The following is a 10976-nucleotide window of genomic DNA, read 5'->3' as shown; positions in this document are numbered from 1 at the left end:
ATTAGACAGTTTAAGGGACAGACACTGGCGTATATAGACGCTCGATTACACGCCAAGCCCCCCTGAGCTACTCCACGCGCCACCCGCTAGCCTGGTGGGTGCCTGGGCCACGCCACCGCCTGTTCAGCGCAGGACACTCGTGCACGAAGTTCCCAGAAGATAGTAGGTGTACATGATACCGTCTGGTGTAGGTATGCCGGCACCGCCCCTTGGCCGGCCGTTGCGATGAACACAAACAATTGTGAAAAAACCACGACCCCGCCATTGCCCATATCCGAGGATATTTGTGTTTGACCTGTGCGTCACAGTGTTGGCACCATTGTGGCTCCGATAAAGGTGGACCTAGAATCAGTTCTTCGATCAAATACTGACTACACGGTTCAAGGGTGCTCCCGATATCTGTTCTATCGATCCATTTTCATGCTTGGCTGTTGGTGCTTCCACTCATTGGCACAACCGGGAAATGGTCTTCGGTTTTCTTGTATACTGTTACGTCATTAATCATTATTGCATTCGTTCTCATATCAGGAACGGCAATAGTATTCAGAAAATGGTTGTGTTAATTTCTTCTACCGATCGAGCTGCTTGTATACCCAATTAAACTTAATGACGTCCCCAGTCAGTACATTTAAATAAAATGTACGTTCACAAACACTCACTACATACAAATATTTTATTATTGCTTTTAAAATTTAATTCGTAATTTTGCTAATCTTTATTAGACTGTAATATAGTAAAAAAGCTTTATATGCCTTATTTATCATCAAGACACACACGTATTTTTATTATAATCAAGTACTTTTATTTATTAAATTTGTTAATACAAATTATGTAGCTTTATAATTGAAAAAAGATGACTCTGGAGTTTCTTGCCCCCGTTCTTCTCCGTAAAGAACGATTTGCACTTAAATAAGTTGGAGCGAGTTTAGTTGTTTGACAGTTTAAATTATAAGTAGTTCATAGAAATTGCGCTACTGTACTTGTTAAAATGTAAATCGGGCTTTAGTAGAAGGGTCCTTTCCGAACGGGGAGTAGATTATTTACTATGGCATAGAATAGTAAGTAGAAGTAGTTAGATGGGAGGATTTAGTCCTACGTCCGCAGGCAAGACCACTGAAACCTGACATAGAGCCTTTAATTATTCATGGTCATTAGTGCTGGTTGGTACCAATAAAGACTATTCAATTAAGAAATTTGAGTACACCTAAAGTCAGTTTTTTAATCTCAGATACTAAATTACGAGTAACTGATTCTGAACGGTTCATCAACAGTCGATTGTCCCGCGATTAAGTGACGTATCGGTCTATTTGAGGAAGAAACATATTTGCTTACGCATACAGGACTTAGAAATCAATTATCAAATAAAATCATTATTTCATTTCCAAGTCCTGTATTTTTAAACAAATGTCTCTTTATCTCAGAACATAATATTATTATTAATTATGTATAGGTATAACTAACTACAATCTATGTCAGACTTCAGTTACTCTGCACGTTCCTTCCGGGTGGTGCTAAAGGACTTATAAAATTAAATATGTAATGTGTTTTCGTGTTAAAAAAATAGTATTGCCAGTACTTTATATATCTCATATGAAGTTAATACTTTTCAGAAAGCTGATTCTCAAATACGCGTCGAAAAACAAAAACCAGTTGGGCTGAATCTTCAAAGAACCAAAATTAAGAAAACACGAAATAATATTTTTCAGGTGTGTAACTATTTCGTTATTGTATCCAATCCTTTATCTTAGAATATTCAGACACAAAATAATTAATATGTATAATGCCTTAGTTAGGTAATCGATCATTAATGAAAACTATATTACAAATTTACTTACCTCTCTAAGTACATAGGGATAAAGTTAGCTAGCCCCTTCTATGACAGCATTACACCTTCATAAATAATAAAAAAAAAACAACCAATTGCCACTCGGACTCGCGCACTAAGGGTTCCATACCATTACCTATTAAATAGTTGTTGTGACCCATAGGCTATTCTAAACAACGACGAAGGGTAATCCCTTTCGGCTTTTAAAACATCTGGTAGATTTTACATTGTAATTATGTAATTTATTAATTGATGATAACGAAGCTTTTTTTCAATTTTCAGACAAAAGAGTTACTGTAACGCCCCCCACATCGCATAGCCGCCAAAAGTGGATTCCTGCAGCGTGCATCGCCTCAACCTGAATGATGAAGAATCTTCTAAAGCCACTGACGAGCAATGTAAGTTCCAGTGAGAAAAGCACAACATTACTCCTAAACGGAAAATTCATAATATCATAATGGGGCATATCATATCATAATCATAATATCATAATACAGGTATTGAAAAAACGGTACTGTAAGACGAAAATGGGTATCCTTTTCTGCTTTTAAAACATCTGGTAGAGAGTTTACATTGTAATTATGTAATTTATTTATTGATGATTTTTTTTTTTTTTTTTTTTTTTTTTTAAAGATTTTATTATCACTCCACAGACTTTATGTCCGTGCCTTTTTGAGAGATCAATGTATTGTGAGAGTTTGGTTGTTTTTTGTCTTCATCTTTTAACTACTCACTACTCAATGTGGAAGCTTATAATATATATATTTTATCTTTTATATATATATACCTATATATTATTAATATTTTTTTTTTTTTTGCACTCCTGGAGGAAAATCTACACAGACACCTGGGAAGGGGACCCAGGTAGTGTCGGCCTTTAACCGACTAAAAACCCCCAGTTGTGCATTTCTTGTTTTTTTTTTTTTTTTTTTTTTTTTTCTTTGTTTCACACAGTCACACTTACAATTATAATGGCAACAAACATTTGAAGGGTAGGGCCAGTGTCAGCTGTCTTCAGAGAACTTAACAGACGCCTGTCAGTGGCCACACACTCCTTTTGTCATCGCTGTTGTTTTGCCTGGTGTTAATGTGTGACAGTGTTCTTAAAACTATCTTAATTTTATTGGTTAGTTCTTATACAGATAATATTAATTCATGATATACTATACAATACCTACATATCAAAACTATACAATACATGCTATATACTATACATAACAAAACTATAAAATACATGCAATACGGTTTGGCCGTCAATATAAAATTAAAATCAAAATTCTCCTATTCCGCTCCATTTTGCGTTGCCAAAAGCCTTGATTGCTGGGCAACGACCTCTTTGTCCCGATTTTTTATTGCCATCTTTAGGTTGTACTCGAGGATCCGTTTCTTCGGTGCTGTTATTGCCGTTCTAGCGAGGTTGCCGATAGCGTCCTCGGTGTCATCCGCATAGTAGGTGCAGGCGGAGGTGTGCCTCGACAGCGCCACTACTGCGTGAGGTATGCTATCGTGCAACTTTATTTTATCTTTTGTTTTTATGATAATGACGGATTCGTACGTCAATCCCTGTGCTTCGTGTATGGTTAAGACGCGTGATCCCGTTCCTTCTCCAAACCCTTGGCTGGTCAGGGTCTCTTTTTCTTCCTGTGTATGCGTCAGGAATAGAGTGTTGGTTTGGGATTTTGGAATTGCTGCGTCTGTAAACCTTTTCAGCTGCAGGGATTGGATACGCGTTGTGGCTGCGTATATGCCTGAGTATACTTCTCTTAGGGCGTATGCAACATCCATGGGGTTTCTGTATGAGCACAACAGCTCCTGGGTGATGTTTGCTACCAGTGTTGGGCGACTGTACCTTAGTTCGAATAGGTTCTCTCTGTCTATGTACGGTAGCTGGTTGATGTCTCCGATTAGAGCAATATCACTGGCACGGGACAGGCGGGCGGCAATTACGATTGCCCCGAAATGGTTCATCAGGGCCTCGTCAATTATCAGGCGTTGGCATCCGACATGTTCTCTAAAGCCGTTTACTAGGACTGATGCCATCGTACGTACCCTAGTTCTAACCATGTCCCCGATCCTATGCGCTAGCCTGTTTCGTATATCGACGGCCGCCTCAGTTGTCGTGGTGATAATGGTGTCTTTGCTCACATCGAAGTTATTTACCACCCAGGTTGTCTTCCCACATCCAGGTACCCCGTTCACCCAAGCGATGGTGGGCATCGTCCAGCTATTCCAGGTAGCGTTAATGGTTTCCGCTTTTGCTAGGATTTTGTCCTCTAGCATAATCCTGGTACACTGAGCTACGACCACCATTTGGTTGTTGTGTTTATTTATATTTATTTTATATTTATTGATGATAACGAAGCTTCTTTTCAATTTTCAGACCAAAGAGTTACTGTAACGCCCCCCACATCGCATAGCCGCCAAAAGTGGATTCCTGCAGCGTGCATCGCCTCAACCTGAATGATGAAGAATCTTCTAAAGCCACTGACGAGCAATGTAAGTTCCAGTGAGAAAAGCACAACATTACTCCTAAACGGAAAATTCATAATATCATAATGGGGCATCTCTCTCTCTCTCTCTCTCAGCCTTCCGTAGTCCACTGTTGGACATAGGCCTCTCCTAACGATCGCCACCCCAAACGGTCACCCGCCATCTGCATCCAGCGGCTTCCCGCTACCTTCCGCAGATCATCAGACCAACGGGTTGGGGGGCGACCGACACGCCGTTTGCCGACACGGGGTCTCCACTCCAGAACCTTTCTACTCCAGCGGTCGTCGGCTCTGCGGGCTACGTGGCCAGCCCATTGCCACTTCAGCGTGCTAATCCTTTTGGCTATGTCGGTAACTTTAGTTCTCCTGCGGATTTCTTCATTACGAATCCTATCTCGCAGGGACACGCCTAACATAGCCCTTTCCATAGCACGCTGAGCAACTCTGAGCTTGTGGATAAGCCCTTTGGTGAAGCACCACGTCTCGGCTCCGTAAGTCATCACTGGCAACACGCACTGATTGAAAACTTTTGTTTTCAGACACTGAGGTATGTTTTCAGTGAAGATGTGTCGTAATTTCCCGAACGCTGCCCATCCGAGTTGGATTCTACGAGCTACCTCTTTATCGAAGTTGGATTTACCTAATCGGATCACTTGTCCTAGGTAGGGATACTGATCAACAACTTCGATGGTGACACCTCCTACAGTTACGGGCGATGATGAAACATGTTCGTTCGACATGACCTTTGTCTTGTCCATGTTCATTTTCAGCCCAACTTGTTTAGAGGCATCATTGAGGTCTGTGAGCATTTCGCCTAACTCCTCCAGCGTTTCCGCCATAATAACTATGTCATCAGCAAATCGTAGATGAGAGATATATTCGCCATTGACGTTAATGCCCAGTCTTTTCCACTCTACAAGCTTAAAAACATCTTCCAGTGCACAGGTGAACAGTTTCGGAGAAATAACATCTCCCTGTCTCACGCCCCTTTGCAACTGGATCGGTTTTGTGCTATGTTCGTGTAATCGAACTGACATTGTGGCAGCATTGTACATACATCTCAACACCTCGATATAGCGATAGTCTATATGGCACCGCTGAAGGGATTGAAGCATCGCCCAGAGCTCAATAGAATCAAAGGCTTTCTCATAGTCCACAAACGCTAGACATAAAGGTAGATTATACTCCTCGGTCTTCTGTATAACCTGCCGAAGCGTGTGTATGTGATCTATGGTACTATAGCCTTTTCGGAACCCGGCTTGTTCGGGTGGCTGGAAGTCGTCGAGTCTTTGCTCGAGACGATTCGTAATAACTCTCGAAAACAGCTTGTACACATGGCTCAGAAGTGCAATGGGTCTATAATTCTTCAATAGGGCTTTGTTGCCTTTCTTGAAGAACAAAGTCACTACACTTCTGCTCCATGCCTCCGGGCTTGTGCCTTCGAGTATGACGGAATTAAACAGCCTCCGAAGTGCTATTAAAATCGGTCTACCGCCGGCTTTCAGAAGTTCTGTCGTTATTCCATCAATGGGGCATATCATATCATAATCATAATATCATAATACAGGTATTGAAAAAACGGTACTGTAAGACGAAAATGGGTATCCTTTTCTGCTTTTAAAACATCTGGTAGAGAGTTTACATTGTAATTATGTAATTTATTTATTGATGATAACGAAGCTTCTTTTCAATTTTCAGACCAAAGAGTTACTGTAACGCCCCCCACATCGCATAGCCGCCAAAAGTGGATTCCTGCAGCGTGCATCGCCTCAACCTGAATGATGAAGAATCTTCTAAAGCCACTGACGAGCAATGTAAGTTCCAGTGAGAAAAGCACAAAATTACTCCTAAACGGAAAAATCATAATAGGGCATCATGATGTCACGAAAATGGGTAACCCAGGGGCATCATATTAAAACTTGTTAGACGTAATTTATTTTTAGTCTTAATCAATGTCATATAGTAAGTTTTCCTATAAATATAAAATAAAAATCATTCTGACCCTCCCTGTAGGCCATTGTTGATTCTTTATGATGTACTCAATGATTTATATTGTGGTACCAAATACCTGAAAAAATACTTACTAATTGTGCTATTTATATTTGCAATTCTATTAATGCTGATAACTGGTTACACCTAAGTATAGCATAGCTCATTCGTTTTTCCACTGTGGTAGAAACTCGTATAATATTATCAAGTAATTCTCACAATTAGATAGTTATATTATTTTCCTATTGAATTTGAATTAGTAGATTAAACGAATTTATTTTATTTTCAGGTAAACTCATGAAATATCACACCTACAACAAGTTAGAAAAGCATAATGAAGCACAATCCAGAAAAAAGTTAAAATGTCTTAAATAAATACTATTTAATGCTCAAAAAATTGTTTTCATTGCATATATAACTTTTAGCCTAATTATGGATCTTGCATCTACTCAGAGTTGCTCAATCATTCGTTAGCTTATGAAAAGTTATAAAAAACAACAATCTTAAATCCATACATACCTACTCGAAGAAGAATTACTTTAAAAAACTAATGAATGATTAAGCGACTCCACGTAGAAAAGAAATAGGATAGGGGCAACCTGGTGTTAAGTAAAATTATATAGGTACTTATTGTTATAATACAGCATATTATATACAGCTATATCGCAAAAAGGGTATACTAAGCCGAAAGGAAACTTGTTGGTCAGGTGACTTTTTACTACAAGTGTTGCAAAAAGGGTATGTATACTAAGCCGAAAGAGGGTGACTCAGGGGGCTATTCTGAACAACTTTTATTCTACGAGTTTTGGAAATTCACCCAATTAGGCTTACCCTTTAGGGAACAAATAATTTTTTCGTAAATTTTCTAAACTTTTAGAACTAAACTTGTTTAGAATGACCTGAGTAACCCTTAGTTTCGGCTTAGTATATCCTTTTTGCAAAACCCCTGCATATATGCTACACATTTACAATCAAACAAAATGATTATATACTTACTAGCTGTTCCCGCGCGCTTCGCTTCGCATTAAAAAGATTTCCCGTGGGAATTCCGGGATAAAAAGTAGCCTATGTTTTTTGCCAGGGTCTAGACCATATGTATACCAAATTTCATTCAAATCCTTCAGTCAGTTCAGTCGTTTTGGCGTGAAAGAGTAACAGACAGACAGACACAGTTACTTTCGCATTTATAATATTAGTTAGGATAAATCCGATGGCTTATGGTAAAGTCTATACCCGTTTTAATACTGAAGTTCATTCCTAATAAATTTTGAAAACGAAATCAGACTGACGATAGACCCTTATACCACTTTCACTCTGCTTAATGTTCCAATTGCATAATGCAACACTCACGTGATACCAATAATCACAATGCAAACTCTTTTTTTATGCAAAACAAAACTTCAACAAAAAGTTTCGCTACGGCATGTTCAAGTCAATACCCATATCACACCAAATCCATACTAAAACCGTAAGTACCACACCTGAAACCAATTATCAGTACCCCTGTCATAACGAAAATCAAACTGAAAACAGTTTCTAAAGCAATACCAAACGCATGAAAGATTTGCTACGGTATGGTCAAGTCAATACCCTGCTGAAATCGAAATTCATCCTGAAAACTGTAACCCCCCTGAAATAAAATCATCAGTACCCCTTTTATGAAGAAATTCATAGTAAAAAAAACAGTTTTTAAGGCAGAACATAACGCAAGAAAGATTTGCTACGATATGTTCAAGTCAATACCCTGCTGAAACCAAAATTAAAAATGAAAACAATCCCACCTAAACCAATAGCATCAAAGCCCCGCGCGGCTGCTTGCAGCCCGCGCCACAACGCAACCTCTAGTTATAATATATAAAGCTGGATTACCACTGACTGACTGATTGACATAGTAGTTCTCCCAGAAGGAGCCATTTTTTGATATAATAATGTTTTAGGGAAATGTACAGGGTGCTCAGGTGAGTAGAGAAAAACCTCGACATTTTAAAAAAAGTTGTAAAAAAAAAAAATTTTTTTTGTTCCTCCATTTTGGTGACCATACATTTTTTTATATTTCGAGGGTGTATTAAGAATGTCTGACAGATTATAAAAAAAATATAAAAAAATAAAAAAACAAAATGGCGGCCGAGTTTAGTTTAGGGCGTGTCAGACCCGACTTGAGGTGAATTGATCTCCCGGAAGGGGGAGAGGTGGGGCGATGCTGTTTTTTGTAAACGGTGAGGAACATGATGAAATTTACGGGAAAATTCCAAAAAATGATTTTTTTTTATTTGCGGGGGGAGGGGAGATTTTTTTATAAAAACGTGTTTTTTCGGGGATTTTCAAAGCATTTTTTTATTGTGTTCGAGGCATTTGACAGGTTTGACTTGTATGGAGCGGTTGTGTAGTTTGACGAGTAGAGTTGCCATGTGAAAAAAAATTCCCCATTTTTAGGGTAAATTTCGAGATTTTCCCCAAAAACATGAAAAGTAGAAATGGCCACTTTTGATTTTAAAATTTGATGCAGTTTTATCGGAAAGACCCGTACTAATGACATTTGACCATTTTTATTACTTTCGACTGGCAACCCTGGGCGATAGGCGAGATTATATTTTTTCGGATTTTTTTACGTCGTCCCAACTTGAGGTGAATTGATCTCCCAGAAGGGAGGCAGGTGGGGTGATGATTTTTTTTGGACACGGTCTGTTGTATGGTGCAGTTTATGGGAAAATTCCGAAAAGTTGAAAAAACAAAATGGCGGACTGCTTTGGCGGCCATTTTGTAAAAGTGACTTTTTTTCACGATTTTTGATTGGTTTTTTCACATGTTTAGAGTGGTTGAGGAGATTTGTCTGGTATAGCGCATTTGTGTAGTTTGTTGAGTAGACTATACCTTCTAAATAAAATTTCCCCATTTTTAGGGAAAATTTTGAGATTTTCCCCAAAAACTTAAAAAATAGAAATAACCGTTTTGGATTTAAAAAAATGATGCAGTTTGGTCAGAAAGGCTCATACTAATGACATTTGACTATTTTTATTACTTTCGGCTGGCAACCCTGAGAAATACGGGAGATTATATTTTTGAAAAAGTTCGACGTCGATTCAGGTTGAGGTGAATTGATCTCCCAGAAGGGGGGGAGCTGGGGTGATGTTTTTCTTTGTACATGGTTGGATATATGGTGAAATTAATAGAAAAATTCCGAAAACTGCAAAAATCAAAATGGCGGATGAAGTGGCAGCCATTTTGTAAAAGAGAAATTTTACATGTTTTAAGGTAATTTCACCTGTATTGAGGGGTCTGACAGTTTTGACTTGTAGAGCGCGTTTGTGTGTTTAGGTACGCTTAATTTTTCTATGAAATAAAAACTCCCCATTTTTAGGGAAAAAAACAAAATTTCCCTGAAAACATGGGAAATTTTACATAAATATCCAATTTTATCCCTTTAAGATGGTCAGAGTGGTTTCAAATGTATGGCGCGTTTGTGTAATTAAATGCATAGATTTTTTATTAAAAATAAAAACTCCCCACTTACGGAAAAAAAAACAAAATTTTCCTAAAAACATGGGAAAATTTACATAAATATGCAATTTTATCACTTTGAGATGGTCTGAGGGGTTTCGAATGTTAAGCGTGTTTGTGTAGTTAAATGCATACAATTTTAATTTAAAATAAAAAACTCCCCACTTATGGGAAAAAAAATCAAAATTTCCCTAAAAACATGGGAAAATTTACATAAATATGCAATTTTATCACTTTGAGATGGTCTGAGGAGTTTCGAATGTATAGCGTGTTTGTGTAGTTAAATGCATACAATTTTAATTTAAAATAAAAACTCCCCACTTAAAGGAAAAATTTTTTTTTCCCTAAAAGCGTAGAAAAAATTACCAACATTAGCAATTTCACTCCGTTGAAGTGGTTAGACAGATTTATGGTATATTGCGCATTTGTGTAGATAAATACAAACAATAATTATTTAAAATAAAAACTCCCCACTTGTAGGGAAAAAATCAAAATTTCCCTAAAAACGTAGAAAAAATTACCAACATTAGCAATTTCACCCCTTTGAAGTGGTCAGACAGATTTGTGGTTTATGGCGCATTTGTGAAGATAAATACAAAGAATTATTTTTTTAAATAAAAACTCCCCACTTTTAGAGAAAAAAATATTTTCCCTAAAATTATACAAAATGTAAATCAACTTTACCACAGTGTAAGTGCCGAGCGCAGCGAGGCCATAGTCCTTCTACAAGCTATACCAAAATAAAACCAGCCGAGCGCAGCGAGGCATCTGACAAGTAACCCTGCCATAAAAGGAAATAAATCCGAGCGAAGCATTACGTATCATAATTATTAATATCAATAAAGAAAAACTACGGGAAAAGTCCCGTTTAAGAAGTGGAAAGCCGAGCGAAGCGAGGCAAAACAACCTAAACCATCAATACAAAACCTAGAGAGTCGAGCGGAGCGAGGCAAAACTACTGAAACCAACATCCGAAAACCCGAAGAGCCGAGCGAAGCGAGGCTAAAGTACAATAAACAGCAAGTGCCTATGTAACTGCAGAGCCGAGGGAAGCGAGGCAAAACAACCGAGTCTACCATTCCGAGACCTGGAGAGGAGCCGAGCGCAGTGAGGCAAAACAATCCAAGCCATCATACCACAAACCTTGGAGAGCCGAGCGCAGCGAGGCAAAACAA

General features: G+C 38.3%; 1 long non-coding RNA gene across 1 annotated transcript; it reads left to right on the top strand.

Annotated features, from left to right (window-relative positions):
* Window positions 1-1438: 1438 nt before the first annotated feature.
* LOC105394906 lies at window positions 1439-6700 on the top strand. The gene is made up of 4 exons (XR_007267621.1): window positions 1439-1706; window positions 4206-4321; window positions 6013-6128; window positions 6593-6700. It is a non-coding gene; the product is annotated as an uncharacterized LOC105394906 (long non-coding RNA).
* The last annotated feature ends 4276 nt before the right edge of the window (window positions 6701-10976 follow it).

Source organism: Plutella xylostella, chromosome 22 (genome assembly GCF_932276165.1).
Source record: "Plutella xylostella chromosome 22, ilPluXylo3.1, whole genome shotgun sequence".
Classification (NCBI taxonomy): domain Eukaryota; kingdom Metazoa; phylum Arthropoda; class Insecta; order Lepidoptera; family Plutellidae; genus Plutella; species Plutella xylostella.
The sequence above is the reverse complement of the archived record's forward strand: the minus strand, read 5'-3'. Positions and strand labels throughout refer to the sequence as shown.